Here is a 7,666-nt window from a genome sequence, read left to right as displayed (position 1 = left end):
CTAGGGCCAGCTGGGAAAAGTCTGTACAGGCAGGTGAAAACAATGCAAGGCTGACAGGGCATGAAGCTGGAAGAGAAGCCAAAGGGGACCACACAGAGTTGCTAGCCTGAGTATTTTTGACTTATGAGGCTCTTGGACCAGGTCCAGCACTTACAGATGCTCAGACTTTACCTCGGTTGTTATTCACCTTGCACTCTCTAGCACAGTGACAATCCACCAGTGGCTACTCCCACCACCGGGCTGATCTTCCAAGAAGCAACCTCTGCCTTTTGTAAATCACTCTCCCAAAGTGAGTTCAAAAAGTCCATTACCACGTCAGTCTTGATACACAAGCTGAATTTGATCATAAGACACAACTATAGAGGTGTGCACACTCCAAGCTGGTGGGATGCAAGCAGTTGTGTGCCAAAGCTCTCCAGCCTCATTAGCTCAATGTGGTGCTCTAGCTAATATGCCTGGCAACTTGGCAAGCACTCTGTCAGCACAGTTATCTGGCTTCTGTCCTACCTAGGGATGGTGTACATGGGCTCAGATCTTCCTCCAATTGTCCTTATACTTCTGGACTGGATCATCCTTCAGCTGCTGAAACATCATGGTAAAAGCTTGGTGAAAGGATGGCTTTACGCCCTGTGGAGCCTCCTCTGTAGTTTCCCCACTGGGTTTGTCTTCTTTCAGAAGTGCTGCTGGTGCTGATCTCTGAAGTGCTCATTGATTGTCTTCTCTCTGATCTCAACTCCATCTGTTCTTTCCCTCCTTCCTGCAATTTGAATTGACACTATTGACCAGGGCATCTCCTACAATCATTTGACCTACAGCAGTTGTCTCTGAGAATAGCATCTTTGATGTGATTTATTAAAACAAAGATTTTGCATTTAATTGCACCCATTCCTTCATGGCAGGGCTGTGCTAGCATCACAACCTTTCAGCTTTGCGCTCAACCATCTGCTCTCAAAGGAAACCCCATTGTTATTGCTTCTATGTGTGGGATCTTTCCTGCTGGAGATCTTCTCTGCCTCAGCTATCTAAGCCATTCCAGTTTTGGGGCTCTGTCAAAAATAATTCTCCAGTTCAGTGAGAAATTTTGCACCTGCAAACTCCAGACTCAAAAACGCCTAAGTGTTGAATAAATATTGTGGATCTGTCTTGAGGAGAATGATGTACTTATGCCACATCATAAAGCACTTTCCAATCCATTAGTAACTAAATAGGATGTTAAACAGCAACTGTTAGCAATAAAGACTTAAAATCAGCAGGCACAGATAGTTTGCACCCATGAGTCCTACAAGAGCTGCCTGAGGGTATCTCCAACCTACTTATTGTTAATTTTCTTTTCTTTTTTTAAATAATGCTTGAAACAAAGAAATTTCAGCAGACTTACAGAGTATAAAATGTGACAATACTTAAAACGACCAAACAGGATGATTAAGTAAGCAAGAAACTAACTAGCCTGATCAAAACCAACATAAAGAAAATAATTAAAAACCCAGTAGGGAGTTTATTATAAAAGCATTTGAAGATGGGTGTACAGCTTTTCAGAATGATCCATCAGTTCATGCCTTTCTATCTCTGTTAAGCAGCAGTCTAATTCTTGATTCATCTCTTACTACCTATGTCCTGACAGTTTTTCATTAACTTTGATATTCCTCATTATGTCTTCATTTTGTTAAGCAGCCTTTTAGCTTTTCCCCTCTGCATGACTCTCTCATAGCAGTCCTTAGTAATCTGAGTTCTCACTTTCTGGATGCTTCTCTCTTGCATTCTAAGTCAATTAATAACTTGTTATTCAGCTTCTCATTTTTGGCTTCTTTGGCTCTTCCTGGCCTTGCTTTGCACTGGGATAGTTGGTGCTTGTGCTCTTGTTGAACTTTAAATATTGCTCCTCAGACTTGCTTTTAATGGGATTTTGCCTAGAAGTTATCAAATTATTCAAATTCACTTTCTTCAGCTGCACTGGCTTTATTTGTTCTCACACAGTTCATAAATCTTAAATAAAGATGTACCATCTTACGCACGTTCATATTCTCACCTCAACCAATCCTCCCCACTTCTCAGCTAGTTTCCTTCTCCACCTTGTAACCAAGCATTTACTGTCCCTAAAGCATTCCAAGGGATCAGCACACTGCCAGGGTGGGACTCAGCGGACCCAACACAGATGCCTTCATATGGGCAAGTAACCTAAACTCCCTTTCTAGTCAATGGAGAAACGCAGGTACTTCAGAACTACCTCATCCTAAAATACATGGTGAAAAAAAGGTCAGATGAACGAAGCCTGAAAACTACCTTTGGTCAGCAAGGCAGCAGGATGGCTAGCTTTGGATGAAATCTGAAAATAAAACAATGAATGGTAAATATGGACAAAGCGATTTACAGCATCATAACACTTGGTAGACTATGCCCATCCAGATAAAGCACAAACTTTCTATTTCCAGAGCATGCATTACATGGGCCAGAGCTACAGGGTTAGAGATGGTGTATTAGAAGACAACTCCAAAGTGTACGGCAACCACAATACTTGGATGTAAACCATGAAGCAGTGGTAGGAGCAATGAAGATTTATTTCAGCATATGGAATTGGGGAGACCGATGTTGGAAGACAGCATACAGCCTGGGAGACCATGTGGGTAAAATGAAGAAAATAAGAAAAGAGGCACAGGAGATTGAGGGCCAGAAAAAGCAACTTGCACTGAAAGTTTCTGTTTGGTTAGCAAAAGAAGATTAAGCAGCAGCTGGAAGACAGACCACAAAATCTATATTAAAACACCAGGTTTTAAAAAAGCCTCATTCCTATTGAGGAACATGTAACAGGATGATGGCTGGAATTTAGAAGCCTAGGAACCTGGCAGGTTCAAATCAAATGCACATGAAATCTATCACGAGTGTCCACCCACGCGAGATCACTTACCTGCAGAAAGAAGCCATTCTTCCTTTAGAGGGCAGTGAGAAGTAAAGTTTTACTTCAGATATTATCAGCATTTTCTGAACAATACTTCATGCCTTTTCCTTAGGGCCCTCTCCCCACACTCTAGCACAGCTTCTGTGCAATCAGCAGTCCTTCCCTTGCAGAACAATAGCCCTGATCAGACGATACCCCAAGACCAACTTGCACGTTCTGAAGCAATACAAGATGTCAGTAGGTTTTCCAGTAACCACCTATCAGCCTATTGCCTCACCTTGTGCAGGCCATAGTCCAGTTTCTACCTGTCCTGGCTTGGCTTTAGCAGCCCTTAGAATATGTCGAAATAGACCGGTTGGCTCTCCTCCAGCACCGATCTGAGCATTAAATGTGTAGCCCCGAATAAGAAGGCTGTATTTTGGGTTTCCCCCCCATCTAGTTTCACCCCAAGGATGGCAATCCCGTTACACTGTACTCAAAAGTATACCCTGCCCTGTCTCTACAGCCTGGCATAGAGCCAGATTCTGATTTACAGCATTCCAGTTTTATTACAGACTCTTGCATTTAGTTCACAGCAAGGGTCCCTTTTGTACAAAACTGTGCATCATTCTGATGTTATGGACACTACACACTCAACACAAGAATGACTTACAGAAAAATGTTGGGCTCTTGAATAAAATGCTTGATCTGTCAAATGAAGTGTTCACAAGCAAGCTACCAGAAGCTTGATAAGTATACTCATTAAACTTGGCATATTATACATATTTACAATTTAACACATCTTTAACATGGAGAAATAAACCTCTTTCAACAGACAGTACTTTATTCTCATCCAAATGTACCAGTTTCACTTGGTGTTGTGCTTATCAGCGCATCGCTTGGACTGCAGTAAAACCTGACCTCCTAGAACTGTAGTCCAGCAACATTTGTGTGCTAAAAGCTGATGTAGATCACCATTGTCCTAGACCAAACTCTCAATTGGTTCGTTTAAAGTTCATGTTGCTACTTCAAGTACGCGCATGAGAGAGAGGAAAGGGGGAAAAAAACCCACCACAAGATCCAGACACAAAGAGAATGGTTGAAAGAAGAGGTATTTATTACAAAACTAAATTCCAAATTCTACCTCATTTTCTGTCACCTCCTGTACAAAATACATTTATAGCTGAAGGGAATATTCCCTCATCCACACTGTATGGCGCAGTAATTACACCTTAGTTAGAAGACATTCAGTTCACGGACAGACACACACACATACACATGCAGCATTAATAAGAAAAGTCCAGAATATAGGACAGAATTACAAAAGAACCCCTCTCACTGCTGCTCCAAACTCTTGCTCCGTCAGGGGCAAGTTCTCCAGGGATGGCTCTAAACAGTGCCTCTTCTAAAACACAATAAACTCACTTGGCAAAGGTTTAGGACCAATTACAAATTTTTAGCAGGAGTGGTTTCTGTGCTAGTATGTCCCCTACATCAAATACTATTTGTGACAATCATAGCCCTTGACATTCAAGTAAAGAGCATAATGGAGTTCAAGAAGTAAAGCAACTCACAACCAACCACGCAACCAAGGTCTTAGTACTTTAGAGAAGATAGAGATGATTTTCAGTCCTGACTGCTTGCAGCTCACAGTCCCCTGAAGAGTGCAAGTGCGCTATGGAGGTGGTGTTCTTATCCTGAGCCTTCCTTCCCAGCAGGAAAGAGCCTTATGATGTTCTAACAGACCACGTATTTTTTCCTTTCACGACACACACTTGCCAATATGTGGAGTCAGTTGCTGTAAAGGGGAAAGAAAAAAAAAACCCAAAACCCAATCTTACCTATATTCCCCAGCTGGCAGAGGCTCAGGGCACTGCCATGGAGATTTTCACATTTCCAGCAGGATTCTGAGAGGAGGAAACAGTGTTATAATGGCCCTTGTGCGCAGCGTGCCAGCCCAGAGAGTAAGTTACACAGGCGCGGCCTCTGGAAGGGAAGCCACTAAGCATGGTAATGCAGAATTTCAGGTAAATGCCTGTGCCTCCGTGTTGACAGCTGGCTCACTCCCAAGCCCCTTCAAAACGATTCTCAGAGGGATACAGGAGGGAACTGTCAAATAACACATTTGTTTACCTTTCCATAACAAGGTTCTGGTTTTGCTCTCAGTGCATGTGACAGGTATTCATCCACTCAGGATACTGAGGTGTCCTGCCCTACCCCTTGTTCAAGCATCCCTAAGAAATGGATGCACAGCCTAAAAACAGGAGGAGAAGCAAAGACATGTTCTGTACTTTGGGCATACTTGAAGAAGTGGAAGGAAGGAGTTATAAAAAGGTAGATTCTGTCAATGTCCTTTATGCATCAGTAAGATCTTCCAATCAAGATGCAAAAAGAAAACTCTCTGCAGATGAGAGTGTGGTGGTGGCTCTCCCACCCCCAGGGCTGTGAACAATGCTAGTAAGCAGTGCATGACACAAAGTCCTCCACCTGGACCAAGGGAAACCCTGGCACAGGAATCTCCATTCAAATTCTCCTCACAGTCACATCTCTGTCTCATAGCACGAGCAGTCCAATTCCTGGAAATAGGCCAGTCCCCACTGCTGGAATAGCTGTGTGAGCATTCATGTCCTGAAGCTACTGTTAACAGAAACCTCTTAAGATCCAACCCTTGGACTCTAGAGGGAGCAGAGAAAATGTCTGCCCTCTAGTCTTCAAATGTATACTTTTAATACTTTTAACTCCAGATTTAAAAAATAGAAAAAAAATTAATTCTGCTGGTTGCTCCCTCTTGTGGAATAGCCAGACTTTTTCCCATCCCCTTACCAGCACACAAGGCCTAAGAAATAGATTAGTCTCAATGCCCTTCAAGTGCTCTCAGAGGATTTCTGAAATGACAGTCCTAAAGAAAAACAGACCTTTGTCTGTACTGAAACAGAAGCTGGGCTTATGCACAGGAAAGTGGAATGGGAGCATGATATTTGCTGGCCAATCCCCAAACTCAGCTGCAAATCCCCACCCAAAAGTTCATTAGTAATAAAGTACAGAGGGACTCTGGCCAAGGAACCCACTGGGCTCATCTTCCTCAGGTAGCTCCTACAAAGCTGACCCCCTCGTAATAACTGAAGTAACCAAGGTTACCGAGTCAATTTTTGCTTTCCCACAGATTTAATTTGATGAATAAAGAGCATTAGAAACTGTCATTCCAAAACACAAGTTTCTTAGGGTTCTTTTGTTGTTGTTAATGTTAAGGGCAAGTGTGTGATTGTATGTGCTGGAAAAAACCCTGCACTTTAAATCACAGCTTTTATCAGCTCTTCTGGCAAATCCTCCCCATGGCAATGGGACTACCCTAGGGAAAGCTCATATTCAGGATAGCAAGGTATTAAGCCAATAATCTCACCAAGAGTAGAAGATGCTGAATCATATTCCTACAAAGGCAGCACAGCACTGTCTGCCTGCCACATTGCCAGCAGTTAACAATTCACAGCTGCTGTCAGATCAAGCAGGATCTGAAGAAGTCTGCAGCCTTTCCCCTCATCTTCTTGCATATATGTCACCTCTGTGAACCCCTGGTTCATGCAGGTGGGAGCACTTCCTGCAATAGCAAGTGAAAAAGAATCATCAAACCCAGCAGCTAATTAGTGCAGTGACTTCCCACCATGTCTTATCAGCAGGTGATTGACTCAAAACCTTTAGAATCAAAAGCATAGGTCCATACCATCTGAGTTAGCATCTATAGGAGTCAGCTTCTGAAGAGATATGACATACCAAGGCAGAGCCTTACAATAGCAAGCAGTGGTCTTACTGAACAATGCCATGTATCTCTATTAAAGTGGAATGAAAGCAACTCTGACTGGAGTCTCAGTCCCCCCCACAGAACAAATATGCCAATGTAGTCCTCCTGTGTTGTAGGAAATACATTAGAATTCAAGGTCTAGTAAGAGATACGAATGCACAATTCATGTTTGAAGACAGACACACTCACTTGCAGCTCTCCCTGTACCTGTGATTTTGATGCAAGCCTGAGAAGCAGAGCAAGAACTCTGAAATGAAAAGCGTGAGTTCATTGAAATATGCATAAAAGAGTTTTGCAAGTATTACTTCTTGGGACAGAAACACAGCTGGGGTCTAAGCATCATTCATGTTCGATGCTACAAGGTAGCAACCTTGAACTGCCACAAGAAATTGAAACTGACGGAAGAGTAGGAGATGGAATAAAAGGAACATTTACAAAAATAGACCTAACATAGGAGAAAGGCACATGATAAATAGAATTCTGCTTTCTTGGAAGGGGTAGATTCAGCATCCAATGGCTCTTGACATTTTACAGACAAAGAATTTTTGCCAGGCCTCACATTTCCTTCAATACAGTAATCTGATGCTCGGCCATCTATGAGAGGGAACTTGCTCAATACTGGAATACAGTGAGCACATATTGTGGCACTGACAGCCAGTTTTGCAGATGTCACATTCATTAAGACAAAGCCTTCCCCCTAAAAGCACAGCTGCTGGCACTGGAACAGCTGGGATCAAAAGATGAATGACAGCTGTCTGTAAAATTTCCAAGCTATCATTTCAGTCTCTAGCACACCCCTAAAAAGCTGGTGTTCACAGCATACTGGGGCAGAAAATAAATTACCTGCTATTTCCACTGTAATTTCCTGAGCAGTTTCAGACAGAACTGCAAAGCAGCTACAAAGTGCTGAGCTGGAACAGCCTAGCTCTGAGCACAGGCCTGCTAGGTGATTGTTATGAATCATTAAAGGTGAACAAAGAGCAGTATACAGGGATAAA

This window comes from Cariama cristata, unplaced genomic scaffold (assembly GCF_000690535.1).
Source record: "Cariama cristata isolate BGI_N322 unplaced genomic scaffold, ASM69053v1 scaffold17040, whole genome shotgun sequence".
Taxonomy (NCBI): Eukaryota; Metazoa; Chordata; class Aves; order Cariamiformes; family Cariamidae; genus Cariama; species Cariama cristata.
This window is presented reverse-complemented; position numbering follows the sequence as displayed.